A 24525-nucleotide genomic window follows, 5' to 3' on the forward strand; every position below is an offset into this window, starting at 1 on the left:
ACTTCCGAAAGTGTCCAAACAATTTATTCTGGAAACATTTCTTCCAATTATTATTATAAAATCCCGGGGACATATCAAAATAAAAAAGGAAGCAGAGATCTTTTTGCTTCCCCATGTGCTCTTTTCACTATTAAAAAAAATAAACTCATGAGTAGTTGCTTTCAGAAATTCTCCCAAAGTTAATTGAATATCTCATGCATTATTGGTTTACGTGCCAACAACATTATGACTTATTTATCATCTGATATCCGAAATACGGACACAAATGCCCCAATTATTTACTTCAGGTTTAATTACACAAACCCAGAATTTATCAAACTGCATTACTATGCATTTAAAATAATATGTAAGTGGTGAAATCTGGGAATTCATTGTGAGTAAATACATACTTTTGACATGTGATTCACTCATATATAATTATTCAATTTTCTTTTCTAGAATTAATAAAGACATATCATCTCTCCAAATGCCATGGATGGCACAGATTTTAAAAATGCAAGTATTTCTAGAACACATCACTTAATTTATCTTTCCCATTTTATATCACTCAAATCTGTATTACTGGCAAAAAAAAAAAGAGGAGGAATCATTTTTTCGAGGTGGTGTATTGGTTTCTTATTGCTGCTGTAACAAATTACCACAGACTCACAAATGTATTACAGTTCTAGAGGTCAGAAGTCCAACAGGGGTTGTTTGGGGCTAAAATCCAGGTGCTGGCAGGGCTGAGTTCCTTCTGAAGGCTCTAGACTAGAATCTACTTCCTTGCCTTTCCCAGCTCCCAGAAGCTGCCTGCTTTCTGTGTTGTGTGGCCCTTCCTCCATCATCAAAGCCAGCAGCACGGGGCATCTTCAACTCTTTCTCGCTCTCCTTGACCTCTGCTTCTCTCGTCACTTGTCCTTCTCTGACTCTGACCCTCCTGCCTTCCTCTTATAAAGACCCTTATGATTCCACTAGTCCAACCTGGATAATTCAGAATCATCTTCCCATCTCAAACTCCTCAACATAATCACATCTGCAAAGTCCTTTCTGCCATTCAAGGTAGCATATTCACTCAGATTTGGGGGATTTGGACGTGGGCATGAAGGACATGGGCAGGCTGGAGTACTGGGTTTTACCATGGTGACTGACAAGCTCAGATTATTTCTTAATATTAGCTGAAGGGGTAACACATTTAACTGAATCCTGCTAGCATGAACTAATGTTTCTTTAGAAGGAATCAGTATGGCAAACAAGATAAAGAAGCATGTTTGGATTGCATCAAGTCCACCCCTCAAATTCATAATTAATTCATGGAACAAACAAAAAGGCAATAAATATGTAAAAAATCCCAAGCATTGACTGTCCAATGTATATAAAAGTCCTAAATGTATATAAACCTTCAAATGTGGAGGACCAATGCACTTCATTAGCCTTCCTCGTGTGGTTAGAAAGAGGACGAAATCTCACCAGGAAAGAAGTAAGAGGGAACCTGGAGACTATTTCAATATTATGGTATGGATATTTATAAATTAGACCTTTTGTTATTTACAGTCACTACCTAGGCACCCAACAAAGCATCTGGGAATGGTAAGAAATTGATAGCCAATAGGGATGAGCAACCAAAGGATATTGCATCTAGCCTCCAAGTGTCTCCCCATGATATTTATTACCAAGGGAAAAATAGTAACTTCATGAGAAACCCAAGAGATACCACCTTGGTCAAGAGGTCAAGGTCAACATCACCAAGAATAAGACACACCAACATCACATACCCCTGATACGATGTACTGAGAAGGGCACAAAACATCACTTCTGTAGATTTCTTTTCCAAAATATATGACTTTATCACCAGAAAACATCAGACAGACCCAAACTGAGCAAAATGCTACACGATAACTGAATTGAATCCTTCAAAAATGTAAAGATCATGAAAAACAAGGAAGACGGGGGAACCATCACAGATTGGAAGAGATTGACAACATATGACAACTAAATGCAATGTGGGGTCCTGGAAAAGAAAAAAAAAAGGGGTTAGCGGGAAAAATCAGTGAAAATAAAATAAGGTTTAAAAAAAGGTCTGTAAAAAATGATCTCCTATAGAAGGAATAATTTTATATTGGATATAAAATTATACAAATTTATATGGAATACTTTTTTGTACCATCAACATCAGCATTTGTAAATGATTTCCATAAGTAAAACATATATCCAAATGTTTCATCTGTGTGACAGAAATTTATATTACAAATGTACATAAAATTTATTAGCAAATAATTGGTGAGGCTATGATCTCAATGCTCGCTTTGTCATGTAGGAGAGATTACCCCCCCATGTGTGAACTTGGAAACAGTGTACGTCAAGGTATGAAACCCGTTTTTATAATAGCTAAGGATTCAAGTACAATAAGAAAAATACTGCTGGGATGCCTGGGTGACTCAGTTGGTTGAGCGTCTGATTTCCCTTCAGGTTGTGATCTTGTGGTCCTGTTCGTGAGTTCCGGCCCTAGATCAGGCTCGCTGCTGTCAGTGTAGGGCCTACTTCGGATCCTCTGACCCCCTCCCTCTGCCCCTCCCCTGCTTGCGCGTGCGTGCTCTCTCTCTCAAAAATAAATAAAAACATCAACAAAAAAGAAATAAAAAAAGCAAAACCCACCAAACAGTACAGAACAGCTTACAAAGAAAAGACAAAGTCTGCTGTTCCTACCTTTGGTCCAGTCCCCAGACTTTGTGTGTGTGTGAGTGTGTGTGTGTGTGTGTGTGTGTGTGTGTGTGTGTGTGTGTTAAAAAACATATAACACAAAACTTACCATCTTAATCATTTTTAAGTGTACAGTCCAGTAGTGTTAACTATGTACACCCTGTTGTGTAACAGATCTTTAGAACTTTTTCATCTTGTGAAACCGAAACCCAACACTCATTGAACGAGTCTCCTTTTCCCCCTCTCCAGCTCCTGGTAACGACCATTCTATTCTGCTTCCTGTTTCTATGGGTCTGATTAGGCAAAGTTCTTCAAATAAGGGGATTCATACCTTATTCGTCTTTTTATGACTTGCTTATTTCGCTCAGCATTATATCCTCAAGTTTCATCCATGTCTTAGCCTATGATGGGACTTCATTCTTTTCAAGGCTGAATATTCTGTTACGCGGATGTACCACATTTCTTTCTCCATTCATCTGTCCGTGGGCATTTAGGTTGCTTCCACCTCTTAGCTATCGTGAATGATACTGTAATGAACAGAGGTATGCAAATATATCTTTGAGATCGTTTTTCAATTCTTCGGAACTATACCCAGAAGTGGGGATTGCTGGATCAGATGGGAATTCTATTTTTAACTTTTTTTAAAGTTTATTTTTATGTATTTTGAGGCAGAGAGAGAGAGCAAATGGGGGAGGAGAGAGGGAGAGACAGAATCCCAACGCAGGGCTCAAACTCACAAACCTCAAGATCATGACCTGAGCCGAAGTCAAGAGTCGGATGCTTAACCTAATAAGCCACCCAGGTGCCCCTATTTTTAACTTTTTGAAGACCCTTCATACTGTTTTCCCTAGCATCCCAGACCTTTTTTAAAGTAAGTTTTACTGAGATGTAATTTACAGACCATACAATTCTAAAGGGTGCACTTCATTGGTTTTTAGCATATTCACAGAGGTTTGCAACTATTACCACAATCAGAACATTTTCATCAGCCCCAAAAGAAACCCTGTACATATTCTCTGTTATTCTCCAATTCTCCTGTCTTCCCCGCAGCCCTGGGCAACCACCAGTCCACTCTCTGTCTCTATGAATTTGCTTATTCTGGGCATTCCATCGAAACAGAGTCATACAAGGTGGGGTCCTTTGTAACTGGTTTCTTTCACAGTAGTTTTAGTCATTTGTGTTTTAGTTCTTTTGGAAATTAATCTCCATAATTCTAAATAATATAATTACATGTCTACAACATGACGAATTAACTCTAAATTATATTTATAGACTCCCCAGCGTGAAAAATGAGAATGTAGCTCACTTATAACACCGCTCTTATCATACCTCCCTCCTCCTCTTCTCAATTTCAGATAACTTTAAAAACCTTCTAGTTGGTTGATTGGTTACCCCAATAACTTTACATAATGTCTGTAATTATTTATTTGTCTTAGATAGCATTTATTTCCCAAGGTAGGATATTAGGCCTTTGTGCTCCTTTTTAAACAAACAAACAAACAAACCTGATCTCTCCTCTTACATCACCCAAGATCTGACTGCTATAATTTTACCGTTGTGTAGTCCAGCCTGATAACATATACATTCTGTTCTGGAATAGTCTTCTGAGAATGGCCTATAGGTTGATTATATAAATCAAAATCCAATAAAAAGCACTATCCTATTAGAATCATAGATGTTCACTGCAGAGACAAGTAATAGAATCTGATTACATTTTCTTGGTAGGTTTTCTGATTACATTCACTCAGTGTTAACATTCCTGTGCCATGCCAAGCAGAAATGTCGGTGTCAAATGGATTTCTTTTCTAATGCTCCACCAATGGTTCCATTTGAGGAACATTTAGTTTGCTTTACATAACTGCTGTATTGCTTTTTTTTTTTTTTTAATTTTTTTTTAACGTTTATTTATTTTTGAGACAGAGGGAGACAGAGCATGAACGGGGGAGGGTCAGAGAGAGGGAGACACAGAATCTGAAACAGGCTCCAGGCTCTGAGCTGTCAGCACAGAGCCCGACGCGGGGCTCGAACTCATGGACCGCGAGATCATGACCTGAGCCGAAGTCGGCCGCTCAACCGACTGAGCCACCCAGGCACCCCTGTATTGCTTTTTAAAAAAAATAATTGCATTTATTTTTTTCTGACAGAATATACACCTTTACATTCTGAAATTATCCAACCCTTCAATAATGTTATCCATTACATGGAATACACTTTCTTCTAGAAGAGTCATTCTTACATCTTGTTCCCATTAGGATTGATTGCCCCATGGGCCTGGGGTACAACCATTATCTTGGGACTTCCTTTTAGTGCTCCCCCAGCTAGGACTTCCACTACTGGACCCCAGGACAGACTGACTTCTTCCCTCCTTAATTCTCTCCCTTCCTTCTCTCTTTCCCTTGGAGCACATCATCAGAAAGAGTGCTTGGCAAACAAATTTTCTGTGTGCCTGAAAATACCTTTATTTTGTTCTTATATCTGAATAAATTTCTCCGTTGGAATTAAATTGCTCTCAGAATTATGAAAATATTGTCTCTTGTGTTTTAGCATCAGTGTTGCTGGTGAGTTTGTTCTTTCATTGTAGTTTTTTTTTTTCAGTTTTTTTTTTACTTTGCTCATGAGAATGTGTAAAGTTTCGGGTCTTTTATCTTTCATTTTCTTTTGTTTTTATTTGAGAGAGAGAGAGAGAGAGAGAGAGAGAGCGCCAGTTGGGGAGGGGGCAGAGAGAGAGAGAGAGAGAGAGAGAGAGAGAGAATCTTAAGCAGGCTCCATGATCAGTGTGGAGCCCAGTGTGGGGCTTGATCCCATGACCCTGGGATCATGACCTGAGCTGAAATCAACAGTCAGCCGCTCAACCGACTGAGCCACCCAGGCACCCCATCTTTCATTTTCTTGACTATTTTTAATTTGGAGACATCTTGAGCTCTGAGAAACTGTCTTCTATTATGCCTTACATTATTTTCTTTCCTCCATTTGTTTGGTTCTCCTTTTCTCAAAAACCGTTAGTCAGATGTTGGCCTCCTGATCCTATCTTTTCTTTCACATTTTCTGAGTCTTCGTATAAAGGGAGATTTATTTTTCATCCTTTGAATTTTTATTTAGCAAAAAATAGTTTTTAATCTCTAAGAGCTCTTTCTTGATTTATTTAAAGATGGAATATCTTCTTGAATCTCCTGGAGGATATGAATTGGAATTTCAAAATAGAATCCCCTTCCCATCCCTAAATCATTTCAGCTCCCTATCGAGGTCCCATTTGCTCATCCAGGGCCTTCTCTTTTTAGTTGTCGGATTCCTTCTAGATGCGGAGAACCTTCTTTATTTGCTCCTTTAAAGAACGAAGGAATACGTGAAGTTTTCTAGGCAGCTGGCAAGGGTTTCCCCAGCAGTTGGGCGGGTAAGTCAAGGTCCTCAGTGGGCCTTTCCTCTGAATGTAGAGGCTGGTGGTAGCAATTCTGGCGTGTGAGCACAGAGCAGTGGTGCACCGGGATGGAGGCTCACCCTGACTCACGAGAGTCAAGTGTGCACATCTCTTCCCATCCCCCACCTTCACACTTCAGGTGGGTGGCCTGATATCAGCCAGCGTGGGAGTCCTGATGCCAAGGAAATTGACCAACGCTACTCATCAGGGCTGTTTTTCCTCCACAGAGAGCCCATTGTTAAATATTTGCCAACACATCACTGGTCAGGAAGGTTGATAGATAGGTTTCACTTTAGGAGTGTGTGGGTGGTGGGTTAATCAGCATTTTCCCAATGACCAATAGTATTGAACACTTTTCCATGTACCTGATAGCTATTTGTATATCTTCTTTGGGGAAATGTCTCTTAAAAATTTTTTTTAAATGTTTATTTTTGAGAGAGAGAGAGAGAGAGAGAGAGAGAGAGAGAGAGAGAGAGAGAGACTGAGCATGAGTGGGGGAGGGGCAGAGAGAGAAGGGGGCAGAATCCGAAGCAGGCTCCAGGCTCTGAACTGTCAGCACAGAGTCCAATGTGGGGCTTGAACTCATGAACGTCGAGATCATGACCTGAGCCGAAGTCAAACACTTAACTGACTGAGCCACCCAGGCACCCCAAAAGAAATGTCTCTTTAAACCTTCTGCCCATTTTTAAATTTGGGTGTTGGTCTTGTTATTGAGTTGTAAGGATTCTTTATATATTCTGAATACAAGTCCTTTTTTAAAAATATGATTTGCAAATATTTCTCCCCAGTATGCTGCTTATCTTTTAATTCTCTTTTGATAGGCAAAAGTTTTCAATTTTGTTAAAATTAATATCAATTTTTAATGGATCATGCTTTTGTTGTCATAGTTATTTATAGCTATTCTTTTCCCCCCCAAGTTTTTATTTAAATTCTAGTTAGTTAATATTAATGGGTTTTCTTATCCTTTTCCAAGATCACAGAAATTTGGCATTATAGGGGCGCCTGGGTGGCTCAGTCAGTTAAGTGAATGACTCTTGATTTCAGCTCAGGTCATGATCCCACCGTTTGTGAGATTGAGCCCTGCATCAGGCTCTGCACTGACCCACTTGGGATTCTCTCTCTCTGTCTCTGCCCCTCCCCTGCTTGCATGCACGCCCTCTGTCTTCTCAAAATAAATAAATAAACTTAAAAAACAAAGAAAAAAAATTGCTATTACATGTTCTAAAAGGTTTATATAATTCTTACATTTAGACGCATGATCCATATTTTAATCTCAGTGTATGGTATGAGGTAAAGGTCAAAGTTTATTTTTTGCATATGGATATCCAATTGCCCCATCACCAAATGTTGAAAAGATTATTCTCTCCCCCAGTAAACTGCCTTGGAATCTTTGTCAGAAAGCAATTGCTCATAAGTATGAGGCATCATTTCTGGACTTTCTCTTCTGTCTCATTGATCTATATTTCTATTCTTAATGCTAATGCCACACTCTCTTGATTACTGTAGCTTTATGGTAATCTTGAAATCTGGTAGTGCAAATGCTCCAACTTTGTTCTTCATTTCTAAGATGATTTTGGCTATCCCAGGCTTTCTGTATTTACAGATAAATTTTAGGGTCAGCTAAAACAGAGAGAGGAGAGGGGTGGGGAAGGGAACTAACTGGTAAGCATATCATTGTAAATACCAATAACATAATTTTTACATGTCAGATCATCTTAAAACCAAACGTTTTTCTGTTTCCTTTTCTGTTTTCTGTTTCAAATGATATAAAGTTGATTATTCACATTAAATTCTACAACTGGTTTCTGGTCCAAGATGGCAACTTAGGGAGACCCTGGCCTCACCTCCTCCACTGACAGACCAAATCTACATCTATTTATAGAGCAATTCTTCCCAAAGAAGAACTGAGGGCTGACATATTGAATTCTAACAAAAACCTACTATACTCAGTATTGTCCTCTAATATCTGCTCAGACTATATTGTGTAAATTTCTTTCTTAAAAAAGGAAAACACAGGGTGAATGGTATGAACCTAACAAGCCTGCAAAGCACTCACAATTGCCAGATGAATCAGCTTCCCCAAGGCACAAATCTTTGTACCAAGCAGGGAGAAAACTGCACTCTCAGAAGGAAGCAAGTGTAGCAGAAGTAAGGTTGTAAATGAGTAATGTGATAGGAAGCGCTATTTTGTTACAAGGTTCATGATACATATTTCTTCCTAATGATTATCTAAGCCCCACAATCACAAAATTATATATAAAACATGTTTGTGAAAATGTCTTCTCTCTAAAAACTATGTCTTTCCAAAAGACCAATGCACTTTAGTGAACGATTTGAAGCTTTTCTTTGTGATGACAAGCTATCAAGAATAGCTTAATATGACCACGTGAGACTGTGTTTTGATTCTCACGTTCCCCTACACGTGGCCCATGGACTTTGTGGACAGGAGGGGAGGAGACAAGACCATTGTTAGCTGGGGTGTTCAGTCTCCTCCAGGCCTTTAAATAATTTAACTCTTCATATGTGAGAAACTGCTGTTAAAGTCTTAATTTTCTACCTTTAAGAGCAAGGTTTTGTTTTCTTTGTTTTGAAGAAGTGGGCTAATGAATGATCACAAACTTGGTGACTCAAAACAACAGAGATTTAATCTCTGACACGTCTGGAGACCGGAAGTCCAAAATCAAAGTGTCAGTGGATCCCCACTCCTGCAGGCTTGCAGGGAGGACCCTCCCTTCTCTCTTCCAGCTCTGGTGGCTGCCAGTGTTCCTTGGCTTGTGAGCACTGCACCCCAATCTGTGCCTCTGTCTTCACAATCTTCTCACAGTCTCTTCTCTGACTCTTTTTCTGTAGGTCCTCAAATTTCTTCTGCCTCACTTTTATGAGGATATGTGTGATTGCATTGTGGGCTTACCCTGGCAAACCAAGTCTGTTGTAACTCAATCACATCTGCCAAGATCTTGTTTCCATATAACTAACATTCATAATCTCCAGGGATTGGGACCTATTTTGGGGGAAGCCATTACTCTCCCTACCTCATCTACATATCTACTCTTTTTTTTTTTTTTTTTACGGTTGCTGGTCAGCCTCTGAATCCCCCACTTCCTTTGGGCAAGGTCATTGGTAGAACATGCAGCAACTGAGACATCACCTCAGTGACACGTGACAGGGGTTGCCACACGTGGCATGACGGATATCGTCTCAGAGTCAGTGGCAAGGAAAAGTCATTCTAGGTGCCATACTGTGTGACTGTGGAAGTGGGCTGAATTGATGAAGACTGGGACCCGCTATTCTCTGAAGCTGGAGATGCCACTGACATTTCCAGAGTGCAAAATATTTACAGGGTAAATGTATTGGACAGTTGTTCCTCAAAAAATGTATTTGCACATTTGTGCACGTGTGTATGTGTGTGCATTCCACACTCAGGCCGACCACAGAATTTGCAGGGCCTGGTACAAAATGAAAACACAGTGCCCCCTGTTCAAAAGGCAGGACGCAAGTGCTATGGAAGGTACTGAAACATATAGCCTTTTCCTTCCTCCATGGTGTCTGTCTTGACTCGTCATACTGTTTATTTGCTACGTAATGTGATTTGAAGGAAAGAAATTTAATTATTAGCAAGAATTTTATTGTTCCTCTTTATATATGTGATGTCAGCAAATGTCAGTGCATCTAACTCATATGCTGAATCATCAAAAACTACATCATTTGCATTTCATAGCTCATAAACATGTATCTATTTTGTTCTCACCAGAACAGTGGCAACACTGCATGAAACCAACTCAACTGTTTTTATTTCACGTCTTGACACCCATGTTCTACCAACACTGATGCGGAAGGAGGCCTGAAATGATGAGGAATTGTAGGTAGCCCTTTCTTTCTTTTCCCCTCTATGTGGTCATCTTTTTTTTTTTTTTTTGAATGTTTTTATTTATTTTTGGGAGAGACAGCATGAGTGGGGGAAGGGGCGGGGGGGGGGGACAGAGAAGGACAGACGATCCAAAGTAGGCTCTGTGCTGACAGCGGTGAGCACAATGTGGGGCTCGAACTCACGAACCATGGGATCGTGACCTGAGCCGAAGTGGGACACTCAACCGACTGAGCCACCCAGGTGCCCCTGTCATCATCTTCAATATAAGTCACTGGCTAACACAGGGAATTAACACATGTCTAAGAAAGGATACGATAGGGTTCCTTGGTTGTGTTTCTTAGAACACCATTGCCTTCGTTCTGCACTGGAAGCACCTTCTCCTTGGAGACGGAAGTGTGGCCTCCTGGGGCTGTCACACCCCTGCTTCCTCAGTCATGGACGTCCCCCATTACCTTGTGCTCACTGTGGGTCTCACTGGACTCCCACACATCCCGGGTCTGCCAGAATCCTGTGCTCTTGGGGCATCGTGAACATTCTATGCCAACTGGCAGCAAGGAAAGGCGGCAGACGAGGCACACGAGTGCATCTCCACCTGCTCACGCATGTGCTCCAGCGCTCCATCAGACGTCACTTAGGAAACGCAAATGCAAAGATAAAATTATTAAGCATTTCAAGATGGTGACAGCAGAGCATTAAACGAAGTACGGGGCCGTTCTGAGCTCAAGGCCCCGGGTGACTGCGCAGGTCGTATGCCCGTAAAGCCAGCTCTGGTTTTATTTGCTTTCACAAAGTATTAAACAATGTTTAAGGGCCGATGGTTCAGTTTAAGTACTTTTATACCCACCCCCAGCCCCAACCTTACTAACATCACTGTAGGTAACACACTGGACGTCCCTCAAGCTCTGGAGTCAGACACACCTGACTTGGCATCTCAGGTTTGTTGCTTATTGTGTGTGTAAGCGGGAAGCCACAAGGGATCAAATGCAGATAATGACATTGAAATCATGGCCGTGCTGTAGGGATTAAAGGCATAACACTTAAAATGCCTAGTCCTAAGAGTCCCACAGAACAAGGAAGCGTTCAAAAACGGGAGCAGTTTTTATCATAAAGGGGGAGAATGACTTGGGTAAGCATCATGGCCTGCTCGTCCAGGACGAGTGACCCGCAAACCCAGGCCTGATTCCAGTTTCATCAAGCAACAGCTGTGTGAACTTGGTTAAGTCGCTTCACTCTTCAGGTGTGAGTCCCTTACCTGAAAGACTGTGACACGACCTAGCTCATCAAGTCATAGCGAAGTTTAATTGAGATGTTATATATGGAAGTGCTCCGTAAAATGTCATCAAATGTTAGTCACTACTTGGCAGACTGACCCATTTGTCAAGTTACAGTGGGTGCGGATCATGAGAGAAGCTTTACTGACTCTCCACAACCTTGCCCTCTTTCCCTGAGACCTACCAGTTGTGTCCTTTCTAGCTTCTCAAGTCTCAAAATGTTACATTCTGGTCCATCCCTTTTCTCTCATATTTGTTTTAGCCTCGATTTTATTTTTACATATATTCAGTGCCCACCATATACGCTTTTGCCATAATGTCCCAGTGACCTTTTGGTGAATAGATGTCATTCACTGATAATTCCTGAAGGGTTCATGGGAACAATGTTCCCCCAAAATATTCTTCTAGCAAGATGAATTGTGTCACTTCAGTGGGGACGATATAAAGCCATAAAGCATACTTTCCCTTCAAGAGTTTTTGACTAGAAGAAAAATAGCTTCCATTAACTCAGTGTGTTACTGATCTCTGAAAACAAGATCTTCTGGAACAGACATTAGAGTGTTTTATTACTTTGGGGGTTCTACTCTCTGAATCTTCTACGCTTAAGCAACAAGATCAACACAGTGGACCAGAAACTCAAAGGATACGTTTTACTCTTGATTTTATTGAGCTGATAAGTCCAGAGAAAAAAGCTGTTCTCTGCACGGAAGTTTTCTTATCTGTAAAACAGACCAAATAATGCTCATTTCTCATCGTCTGGGAGACTGTGTCCTAAGGTCCTAGTGTGTTACTGTCAGTGAGATCGGAGTGGGTCTGCGCAGATTAGATATGCATGAACTCTCCCTTCCCTAGTCTATTTACTGAGGTGTGTTTGCTCTCCACAGTAAGTACACTGGGAGATTCTCTTTTTAATCACATCAGCTATTTCTCTAAACCTGGTAACCGAGAAGACCTAACATCCTTCCTGAAGGTAAGAAACTCACTCCCACATTATCAGCAAAATCAAGTGGACAATTTTTGTTTTTCAGATGAATGCAAAAGTAATACGTTTTCACTACAGTTTTTCTTTTTGAAAATTCTGACAAGTATATAGGAAAAAAATCTAGAGATAGCTAGTGTTCATATTTTATTGCATTTCTTTGCAGACTTTTTCTTTACACATAAATAAGCTTACCAACACTACATGTTTTATAACTCATATGTGTTTTATAATCTATTTTCACTCAGCCTTATGAAATTTTTCCTTGTCACAACGTTGTCTTAAAATGATTTTTTAGGGGTGCCTGGGTGGCTCAGTCAGTTAAGTGTCCAACCTCGGCTCAGGTCATGATCTTGCAGTTCGTGAGTTTGAGCCCCACATCGGGCTCTGTGCCGACAGCTCAGAGCTGGGAGCCTGCTTCTGATTCTGTGTGTGTGTTTCTCTCTCTGCCCCTCCCCTGCTCACACTCTGTTTCTCTCTCTCTCTCAGAAATAATATAAACATTTAAAAAATGCTTTTTAATGTCTGCAAGTACTTCATTGTAAATAGGTACCATAATTAACTTATTCTCTTGAGCGGGTAGGGGCTTTAGGTTGGTTTCTTGTTTGGGGCTATTTTATTTATTTAAAAAAATTTTTTTAACATTTATTTATTTTTGAGATACAGAGAGAGGCAGAGCATGAGCAGGGGAGGGGGAGAGAGAGAGGGAGATACAGGATCTGAAGCAGGCTCCAGACTCTGAGCTGTAGGTTAGCACAGAGTCCGACGTGGGGCTCAAACCCGTGAACTGCGAGACCAGGACCTGAGCTGATGTTGGATGCTCAACTGACTGAGCCACCCAGGCTCCCCTTGTTTGGGGCTATTTTAATAACATGGTAATAAGCACTCTAGTACAGGAATATTTGTGTGTCTCTCCAATGACTTCTCCAGTATAAGTTCCTAGAACTTGGAATTTCTTGGCAAAGGGAAGGAAAGCAATTTTAGGCCCTCTGTACACATTGCCAAGTTGCCTTCCGGAAACACTCTTGTCTCCCCAGCAGTGGGTGAAAGTAATGAGCCAAATGTATTGAATATGAAAAAAAACAATCTTATAAACATCAGAAGAATATTCCATGTCAATACTATTTTAGAGGATCCGTTTCCAAGATTGCTATCGGCACCTGCTGACAAGAACGGCCCAGGCAGCATTTTATAGGTCATGGGCCACTGGTCCACCACGTGCAGGTACACATCCACTCGCCTGAGGAAACTTCTTCTGTGGCTGGGGCCGGGGAGGGGGGGTGGGCTGCTGCCATCCGCCTGCTTTCTTTCTTATCCCCATCCCATCCTCTGACATCTGAGCTTGCACCCATCTGCCACCCTCCACTTGCCCTGAAGGTGCAGGTCTCACAGTATTTTATAACGATTTGTGCAACACACACAGCCACGTCTACATGTGTCCTCAGATCCGGGTCTCAGGCTGGTAATCTCAGGGCAGTTGGTAAAGTAGTCATTGGTTATTGTTTGCTGTAACAACATGTGAGTCAGAATGAGGAAGGGAGTCCTGGATGGGAGGACTTCAGGAGGAATCCATGTGTGCTCTTCAGTCTCGGGAGCATGTTTTTAAATAAGAGAAGGGCAGACGGACCACACATGGGGCTGAAGGGGAGCATGTAAGCAAGGTATCTCTAAACCTCAGTTTTTTCCATCTATACACAGAGAAAATTATCTTTCTGGGTTATTGTAAAGAGGAGAGGTAGTCTATGTTCAGTGTGTGGAATAAAACAAGGGCTATATAGCTACCCCTCTCTCTTTCTATCTGTATCTAGAACTCTATCGGCAGAAGCTTCAGATGTACAGCTTTATAACTCGACATCTGCACGCACTACAAAGCGATTGCCACCACAAATCTAGTTACCATCCGTAACCTTATAGTTGACCCCCCTCATTCATTTTGCCCATTCCTCAACCCTCTTCCCCTATGGTAACCACTAATTTGTTTTCTGTATCTATGAGTTTGTTTTGTTTTATTTTGTTTTTTCGTTTGTTTGTTTGTTTTTAAGATTCCACATATGAATGAGATCGTAAGATACTTGTCTTTCTCTGTCCGACATGTTGCGCTTAGCATAATACCCTCAAGGTCAACCCATGTTATCACAAATGGTCAAGATTTCATTGTTTTTTATCATTGTATATATACCACCTCTTCTTTATTTGTTCATCTATCAATGGACACTTAGGTTGTTTCCATATCTTGGCTATTGTAAATAATGTTGCAGTGAACAAGAGGGTGCACACATCTTTTGGAATGTATTTTCATTTTCTTTGGGTAAATACCCAGAAGTGGAATAGCTGGGCCATATGGTAGTTCTATTCTTCATTTTTTTGAGGAATTTCCATAATGTTCTCTATGGTGGGTGCACCAACTTACATTCCCACCAGTAGTGGATGAGGGTTTCCATTTGTCCACATCCACTGTGTTACCGATCTCTGAAAACAAGGTTTTCTGGAACAAACGTTAGAGTATTCTATTACTTTGGGGATTCTACTCTTTGAATATCATACACACAAGCAACAAGGCCAATAACAATACTTGTTATTTCTCGTCTTTTTGATAATAGCCAATCTGACAGGTGTGAGATGATATCTCATTATGGTTTTGATATGCATTTTTCTAATAATTAGTGATGCCAGCCTTTTCATGTGCCTATTAGCCATGTATAAATCTTCTTTGGGGTATAGCTACTGTTTGTATTTATTTATTTATTTATTTATTTATTTATTTATTTATTTATTTATTTATTAAAGTTTTCATTTTATCACCCAGTGCTTAGCATAAGGTGCCTTCCTTAATCCCTATCACCTATTTTATCCATCCCCCCACCCATATCCTCTCTGGTAACCATCAGTTTGTTCTCTAGAGTTAAGAGTCTGTTTCTTGGTTTGTCTCTCTCTTTCTCTTTTCTTGTTTTGTTTCTTAAATTCCAAATCATATGGTATTTGTCTTTCTCTGACTGACTTATTTCACTTAGCATTTCACCCTCTAGGTTCATCTACATCATTGCAAATGGCAAGGTTTCACTCTTTTTTAAATAAGGTTTTAAAAAAATTTTAATGTTTGGGGCGCCTGGGTGGCTCGGTTGGTTAAGCGTCCGACTTCGGCTCAGGTCATGATCTCATGGTTACTGAGTTTGAGCCCCGCGTCGGGCTCTGTGCTGACCGCTCAGAGCCTGGACCCTGCTTTGGATTCTGTGTCTCCCTCTCTCTCTGCCCCTCCCCTGTTCATGCTCTGTCTCTCTCTGTCTCAAAAATAAATAAATGTTAAAAAAAAATTTTAATGTTTAATTTTACTTATTTTTGAGAGTGAGAGAGACAGTGCAAGCAGGGAGGGGCAGAGAGAGACACACATAGAATCCAAAGAAGGCTCCAGGCTCTGAGCTGGCAGCACAGAGCCCAACATGGGGCTCGAACCCATGAATCATGGGATCATGACCTGAGCCAAAGTCAGATGTTTAACTGACTGAGCCACCCAGGTGCCCCAAGATTTCACTCTTTTTGATGGCTGAGTGATATTCCATTTTATATATACACACCACATCTTCTCTATTCATGCATCAGTCAGTGGACACTTGGGCTCTTTCCATAATTTGGCTTAATAGATAATGGCTCTATAAATACTGGGGTGCATGTATTCCTTTGAATCAGTGTTTTTGTATTCTTTGGGCAAATACCTAGTAGTGTGATTGCTGGATGATGAGGCACTCTATTTTTAACTTTCTGAGGAAACTCCATACCGTTTTCCACAGTGGCTGCTCCAGTTTGCATTCCCTCCAACAGTGCAAGAGGGTCCTGTTTCTCCATATCCTTGCCAACACCTGTTATTTCTTGTGTTTTAGCTATTATGACAGGTGTGAGGTGGTATCTCATTATAGCTTTCTTTGACTTACATTTCCCTGATGATAAGTAATGATGGGCATCTATTCATGTGTCTGTTGGCCATCTGTATGTATTTTTGGGGAAATGTCTATTCATGTCTTCTGTCCATTTTTTAAATTGGATTATTTGGGTTTTTTTGGTTGTTGAGCTGTATATATTTGGGATACTAACCCTCTATTAGATATGTCATTTTCAAATATTGGTAGGTTGCCTTTTAGTTTTGTTGATTGCTTCCTTTGCTATGCAGAAGCTTTTTATTTTGATGTAGTCCCAATAGTTTAGTTTTGCTTTTGTTTCCCTTGCCTCAGGACACATGTCTGGAAGAAAGTTACTACAACTAATGACAAAGAACTTGGTGCTTGTGTTCTCTTCTATGATTTTTATGGTTTTATGTCTCACATTTAAGTCTTTAGTCCATTTTGAGTTTATTTTTGTGTATGGTGCAAGAAAGTGGTCCAGTTTCATTCTTTTGCACGTGGCTGTCCAGTTCCCAACACCACTTGTTGAAGAGACTGTCTTTTTCCCATTGGATAGTCTTTCCTGCTTTGTCAAAGGTTAATTGACCATATAATTGTGGGTTTTTTTCTGGATTTTCTATCCTGTTCTATTTATTGATCTCTGTGTCTATTTTTGTGCCAGTACCATACTGCTTTGATTACTACAGCTTTGTAATATAACTAGAAGTCCATATTGCTTTGATGCCTCCATTTTTGCTTTTCTTTAAGATTTCTTTGGCTATTCAGAGTCTTTTGTGGTTCCATACACATTTACGATTGTTTGTTCTAGTTCTGTAAAAAATGCTGTTGGTATTTTGATAGGGATTACATTAAATGTGTAGGTTGCTTTGGGTAGTATGGACATTTTAACAATATTTGCTCTTCCAATCCATGAGCATGGAATATCTTTCCTTTGTGTATTTTCAATTTCTTTAATCAGTGTTTTACAGTTTTTTTAATTTTAATTTTTTTAGTGTTTATTCATTTTTGAGAAAGAGACACAGAGTATTAGTGGGGGAAAGGTAGAGAAGGATGGAGACAGAATCTGAAGCAGGTTCCAGGCTCTGAGCAGTCAGCACAGAGCCTGATGCAGGGACTCGAACTCACGAGCCATGAAAGCATCACCTGAGCTTAAGTTGGACACTATACTGACTGAACCACCCAAGCGCTCCTGTGTTTTACAGTTTTCATACAGCGTTTTGGTCAGGTTTATTCCTCAGTATCTTTTTATTTTCGGTGTAATTGTAAATGGGATTATTTTCTTTCCTTGTTTTTAAAGTTTATTTATTTATTTTGAGAGAGACAGAGACAGCACAAGTGAGGGAGGGGCAGAAAGAGAGGGAGAGAGAGAATTCCAAACAGGCTCTGTGCTGTCAGTGCAGAGGCCTATGTGGGGTCTGAGCTCATAAAACTGTGAGATCATGACCTGAGACAAAACCAAGTTGGATGCTTAACCAACTGAGCCACCCAGGTGCCCCAAATGGGATTATTTTTTTAAATTTCTCTTCCTGCTGTTTCATTGGTGGTGTGTAGAAATGCAACAGATTTCTCTATATGAATTTTGTATCCTGCGACATTACTGAATTCACTAATCAGTTCTAGGAGCTTTCTGGTGGAATCTTTCAGGCTTTCTATATCTAGTATCATATTGTCTGCAAATAGTGAGTTTTACTTCTTCTTTACTGATTTGGATACCTTTTATTACTTTTTGTTGTCTGATTGCCATGGCTAGGACTTCTGGTGCTATGTTGAATGAAAGTGGTGAGAGTGGACATCTATATTTTGTTTCTGACCTTAGGGGAAGGGCTCTCAGTTTTCATTCATTGAGGATGATGTTAGCTGTGGGTGTTTCATACACAGCCTTTATTATGTTGAGGTGTGTTCCCTCTAAACCTACTTCATTGAGGGTTTTGATCATGAATGGATGTTGTTCTTTGTGTCAAATGCTCTTTCTGCATCTATTGAAATATCATATGATTTTTTTTAATCCTCTTATTGTTGTGATGTGTGACATTGATTGGTTTGCAAATATTGAACCACCTTTACATCCCAGGAATAAATCCCACTTGATCATGGTGAATGATTTCTTTAAATGTATTGTTGGATTCAGTTTGCATTTGTTGAGGGCTTTTGCATCTATCTTCATGAGAGATATTGGCCTGTAGTTCTCTTTTTTTGTGGTGTCTTTTTTTTTTTTAAGTTTATTTATTTATTTTGAGAGAGACAGCGCACATGAGTGGGAAAGGAACAGAAAGAGAGAGAGAATCCCAAGCAGGCCTTGTGCCATCAGCACGGAGCCTGATGCGGGACTCAAACTCAGGAACCTGTGAGATCATGACCTAAACCAAAATCAAGAGCCAGATGCTCAACCGACTGAGCCACCCAGGTACCCCGTTTTGTAGTGTCTTTATCTGGTTTTAGTATCAGGATGATACTGGCCTCATAGAATGAATTTGCAAGTTTTCCTTCCTTTTCTAATTTTTGGAAAAGTCTGAGAAGAATAGGTATTAATTCCTCTTTAAATGATTGGTAGAATTCATCTGTAAAGCCATCTGTTCCTGGACTTTCATTTGCTGGAAGGTTTTTTTTGTGTTTTTTTTTTAAATTACTGATTCAATTTCTTTGCTGGAAATCAGTCTGTTTAAATTTTCTTTTTATTCCTGCTTCAGTTTTGGTAGGTTATATGTTTCTAAGAATTTATCCATTTCTTCTAAGTTGCCCCATTTGTTGGCATATAGTTTTTTCCTAATATTCTCTTATAATTGTTTGTATTACTGTGGTGTTTGTAGTTATTTCTCCTCTGTCACTTGTGATTTTATTTTTTAGGGTCCTTTCTCTTTTTCTCCTGATAAGTCTGGGTAGGGGTTTATCAATTTGATTTTTTTTTGCAAAGTACCAGCTGCTGGTTTCATGGATCTGTTCTGTTTTTAGTTTCTATATCATGTATTTTTGCTCTAATATTATTCTCTTTCTTCTGTTGGTTTTAGGTTTTGTTTGTTGTTATTTTTTTTTAGCTCCTTTAGGTAGAAGGAGATTTTTTTTTCTTCTTGAAGTATACCTCTATTCCTATAAACTTCCCTCTCAGAACTGCTTTTGCTGTGTCCCAAAGGTTTTGAACCATTGTGTTTTCATTGTCATCTGTTTCCAAGTATTTTTAACTTTTCCTTTGACTTCCTCGTTGACATATTCCTTGTTTAGGAGCATGTTATTTAACTTCCCCATATTTGTGGTCTTCCCAGATTTTTTCTTGAGGTTGACTTCTAGTTTCATAGTGTTATGGTCAAAAAACATGCATGGTATGACTTCAATATTTTTTAATTTGTTGAGACTTGTTTTGTGGCCTATATGTGCTCTATGCTGGAGAATGTTCCTTAAGCACTGGAAAAGAATGTGTATTCTGATGTTTTATGTAGTGTCCTGAATATATCTGTTAAATACATCTGGTTCAGTGTGTCATTTAAAACCACTGTTTCCTTGTTATTTAGATGATCTGTCCATTAATGTAAGTGGGGTATTAAAGTCCCCTACTATCATTATATTAATACCAATTAGTTGCTTTATGTCTGTTATTAACTGGTTTATGTATTTGGGTGCTTTCATATTGGGTGCATAAATATTTATAATTGTTATATCTTTTTGTTGGATTGCCCTCCTTATTATTATATAATGTCTTTCTTTTTCTCTTGTTACAGACTTTATTTTAAAGTTGATTTTGTCTGATATAAATACTGCTATTCTGGATTTCTTTTGACATCCATTTGCATCATAGCTATTTCTCCATCCCCTCATTTTCAATATGCAGGTGTCTTTAGGTCTGAAATGAGTCTCTTGTAGGCAGCATATACATGGGTCTTGGTTTTTGTATCCATTATGTCACTCTAGAGTTTTTGATTGGAGCATTTAGTCTATTTACATTTAAAGTAATTATTGATAGGTATGTATTTATTGTCATTTTATTATTTGTTTTGTGGTTGGTTTTGGAGATTTTTCTCTGATCCTTTCTTGTCTTTCTTTCATGGTTTACTGGTTTTCTTTAGTGGTATATTTGGATTTTTCTCTCTTTATTCTTTGCATATTTATTAGTGGGTTTTGATATATGGTTACCGTTAGGTTTATATATAACCTCTCCTGCATATAACAATCTATATTAAGTTGATGGTCTTTTAAGTTTGAATCTATTCTTTATTCCTGTCTTCCCCATGTTTTAGGTAAATGTTGTCATATTTTACATTCTTTTATCTTGTGAGTTCTTTGACTTATTTTTTACAGAAATATTCATTTTTATTGCTTTTCCTACCTTTATACTCTCACTTTTGGTCTCTCCTTTACATTCAAAGTGTTGCTTTTAATATTTCTCACAGGGCTGGTTTAGTGGTCATGAACTCTTCAGGTTTTGTTTTCTAAGAAACTCCTTCTCTCTCTTTCTATAATTAATGATAGCCTTGCTGGAAAGAGTGTGCTTGGCTGCAGATTTTTGCCATTCAGCACTTTGAATATATCATGCCACTCCCTTCTGGACTGGAAAGTTTTGCTGAAAAATCCCCTGCTACCCCTATGGGTTTTTCCTTATATGTTACTGTCTTCTTTCATCTTGCTGCTTTTAATATCTTTTCCTTATCACTATATTTTGCCAATTTAATCACAATATATCTTGGTGTAGATCTGCTTTTGTCATTTTGTTGGGGGCTCTCTGTGTCTCCTGGATTGGATATCTGTTTCCTTTTCCAGATTCAGGAAGTTTTCAGTTATTATTTATTTAAATAATAACTGGGATTCCTACAATATGAGTGTTATTACATTTGATGGAGTCACTGAGTTCCCTAAGTCTATTCTCACTTTGCATAATTCTTTTTTCCTCCCTATTTGTTCAGCTTGATTACTTGATTACTCTGTCTTCTAGGTCATTAATTTATTCCTCTGCTTCTTCCAGTCTGCTGTTCTTTCCCTGTGTCAAGTGTGTTTCTCATTTAGTTTATTGAGCCCTTTAGCTCTGCTCTGTTATTCCTTACCTCTGTGTTAATGGTCTTACGTCTTCAACTCTTTTTTTTTTCTTTAAGTCCGGTTAGTATCCTTATGATCATTGCTTTAAATTCTCTATCAGGCATGTTAATTACATCTGTTTCACTTAGATCTCTGGCCATGACCTTGTCTTGTTCTTTCATTTGGGACAAATTCTTCTGTCTTCTCATTTTGTCTAAGTCTCTGTGTCTGTTTCCCTCTGTTAGGAAAGTCGGTTATATCTCCTGTTCTTGAGGGTAATGGCTTTATGAAAAAGAGGCCCTGTAGTGCCCTACAGTGTAGCCTCCCCTGTTCCCCAGGGCCTGGTGCTTCCAGGAGTGTCTCCAATGTGTTCTGTGTGTGCTCTACTGCTGTGTCCCAGCTGCTTTATCCTTCAGGTCAGTTGTCTGTAGAGGTACTCTTTGCTTGCTGTGGGCAGTATTTGGTCCCTGGTCTGAATGTGGCATGTTTTAACTAGGTGTGCCCTGGTCTGCTTGTGAAATGAAACCTGTCACTGCCACCACCAGAACCAAGGCCTCCCAAAACTCCCAGGTTAGGAGACACAGTGTTGTCAGGGGTTTGGGTTGGTTTTCTGGGGGAGGAGGCCCACTATACTGGGATTGAAGCAAGTGTGACTGGGAAGGGCGGTTCTTCTGGAGGGTGGTGGGTGAGGCTTGGTGTAAGCAAGTTAGGTAGTGAGTGTTGGTGCTCCACTGGTTCCCACGGGTGACTCTGTGTTTATACTGAGGGGTGGAGGAGGGAAATGGCACTGGCCAGTTCCTTTGTTCCTGGAGGGGTCTCTCCATGAATGCTGCTTCTCACAACACACTCCAGGATGAGAAACTAGCTTCCCCACTATGTGCCCTAGGCATTCATCATATCACTGTTTCCATGCTGTATGTGTGTGGGCTGTTTGCCCTGCATTTTCTCCAAGAACAGCCTCAGTGCCTCTGAGCTCTCCCAGAGCCAAGCACACTGACCTTTAAAACTCCAGGTTTAAGCCTTACTGGTTGCAAGAACTCATGAAATTCAGGCCCTCTCACTTTCCAAGCCAATTGCTATGGGGATTCCTCTTCCCAGTGTTGACTCCCCTGTGTGTTAATCTGTCTCTCACCCTTCTCTGTGACCACAGCTCCCTCCCTATGGCAGTGACCATGATACTTTTCTCTCCCAAGCTGTGTTTCCACACTTCCTATCTTCTTTGATGTGGCCTCTTCTCTACCTTTAGTTGTGGAGTTTGTTCTGCCGGTCTTCAGATAGATTTCTGGGGTATTTAGGATGATATGATAGGTATCTAGTTGTGTTCGTGGGATAAGGTGAGCCTAGGGTCCTCCTATTCCACTGTTATCTTCTCCTCCTTGACTATTGCTAGTATTTTTAATCATTATTATTAGTCGAGTGACTCTGGGATGTCCAGAAATGCAAGTGTAGAATCTAAATTGAGTTCACACCAGCTCTCAGAGGAACTGAACATCTGCCTGCCCTTTTGCCAACTGCATTTCGTCAAACCTAAGATGCCAACTATTGCAGGAGACTGCATGGATCACTGAGGAAGAAATACGCTACAGTTAAACCAGGACCCAGGCTTTCTTATCATTGGATGTATGAGTCATCCTGATTTTAGAGATGTTTAAATGGCAAAATGTGTGTCTTAAAATCAGTAAGAGCTGGTTCACTGTGTTTTACTAGATAATCTTTGTGATGTTTGGACTCTGGGGCAGGGAGCTGGGGAAAAAGATGGGCATAGGCAGGTGAGAAGACTCTGAGCATAAAGCCAGGACAAGAGGATGGGAGCGGGAAGGACTGGGTGGTTTTTAATATTTCACACATGCATGAATGTGCCTGAGCTGCAAGCTATGTTTCCCAATGATGAGAAGGCTGGGTGCTCACAGATGGGGCGTAAGAGGCTGTCAGAACATTTTGTCTTAAACTTTCTGACTTTTAAACTGTCCTAGAGTGTCTCTAACTTTTGAAATGCATTTTACCACTTTTTGGGGGAGACTTCAGGGAATACAGATTTTACACTCCAGTGCATAAAAAAATACCCTGAGGAGGATTAGTTCTTTTGTTCAGAAATATTTACTGAACATCCATTATGTGAGTCACCTTGAAAACAAGAGGCCCTTCCTCTCATAGAATTTACAGTCACACAAGAATGACAAGTTTTGCACATTAATGAGGGACTTTTTGTGTTAAAAGAGGCACATGAAGAAGAGAAAGCTGCGTATGACACCACTTAGCACATGGGATCTTAAGTGTGTGGGCCCTAGAAACAATTTCCATCACTTACCAGCTTTGGGATCTTGGACACCCAGCTTTGTGGGGGCTCTGTGTCTCAGTTTTCTCATCTATAAAATGAGGCTTCAGATAAACTTACGTCATTTACAAAATAAAAAATTAAATAAAAAATTAACTTATGTCTTAAAATTACGGTGAGGACTCAATGAGTTAGTAAATGATTGCAGGTTATGCATACTTACTAAACGTTCATTATTATAAGTTAGAAGGCATTATCCAAAATTTCTTTTTAAATATTAAAATTCAAAAGGGTATAAGAGAGTGTATATTCTTCCTCCCATTCCTATTCCTCAGCTACCCACTTCTTCTCCCAACAGCCAAACTGTCTTCCAGAGGTAATTTAAGTACATATACGTAAATGATAGCACATATTATACAAGTGGGAGCATACTTTACACATCATTCTGGACCTTGGTTTTTTAAACTTAAAAATTTATCTCAGATAGATTTTTTTCCAAGTCATTATCTTTCCAAATCAGTACACATAGAAGTTTCTTCTTTTTTTTTTTTTTTTTTTGGTGGTATTGAATTTTTTCTGTTTCATGGATGTATCATAAATTACCTTACAAACTCCTTTAAAAGATCATTAATTCATTCCTCTGCAACCAGTACTCTTTAAAAGGGTACCTTTTAGAAAATAATAAAACACTTTATTTCAAGCTGGGAGAATTTTTATTGTCTTATACTCTTAAATTTTAATATTCAAAAAAGAAATTGTGGTTACCTTAACTATGTGGCAATAAATAAAAAATATATATGAAATGGCCAATTCCAGAAAAATAGAAATGACATATGGATCTCAGGATAAAAACTAGAACTCAGAGTTGCTACAAAATATTATTTAAAATGTCCAATTTTCAATAAAAAAATATGGAGCAGGCAAAGAAACAGGGAAGTATGACCTCATATTTCAGAGAACACAGTCAATAGAAATTAACTCTGAATGGGTTCAAATACTGGATTTTGTAGAAAAATACTTTGCAGCTACTATAATTGTGTCCAAAAAATTAAAGGAAACCATGTGTAGAGAACTGAAGGAAAATATGTGGCTGGTGACTTAACAAATAAGAAACATAAAGACAAAGAAATTGAAACTATAAAAAAGAACC

General features: G+C 39.5%; 1 protein-coding gene and 1 long non-coding RNA gene across 2 annotated transcripts in view; both read right to left on the bottom strand.

Annotated features, from left to right (window-relative positions):
• Positions 1–1835: 1835 nt before the first annotated feature.
• LOC122214474 lies at positions 1836–10450 on the bottom strand. Its single transcript, XR_006199895.1, has 3 exons — positions 10412–10450; positions 3008–3203; positions 1836–1987 (listed from the first exon to the last, which is right to left on the bottom strand). It is a non-coding gene; the product is annotated as an uncharacterized LOC122214474 (long non-coding RNA).
• The window catches only part of DOCK9 (dedicator of cytokinesis 9), a 333584-nt gene continuing 319508 nt past the window's right edge, over positions 10450–24525 (bottom strand). Inside the window, exon 56 of the transcript XR_006199867.1 lies at positions 10450–10589. The gene's annotated coding sequence lies outside the window, so the exon portion shown is untranslated. The remainder of the gene's footprint in view (positions 10590–24525) is intronic.

Source organism: Panthera leo, chromosome A1, assembly GCF_018350215.1.
Source record: "Panthera leo isolate Ple1 chromosome A1, P.leo_Ple1_pat1.1, whole genome shotgun sequence".
Classification (NCBI taxonomy): domain Eukaryota; kingdom Metazoa; phylum Chordata; class Mammalia; order Carnivora; family Felidae; genus Panthera; species Panthera leo.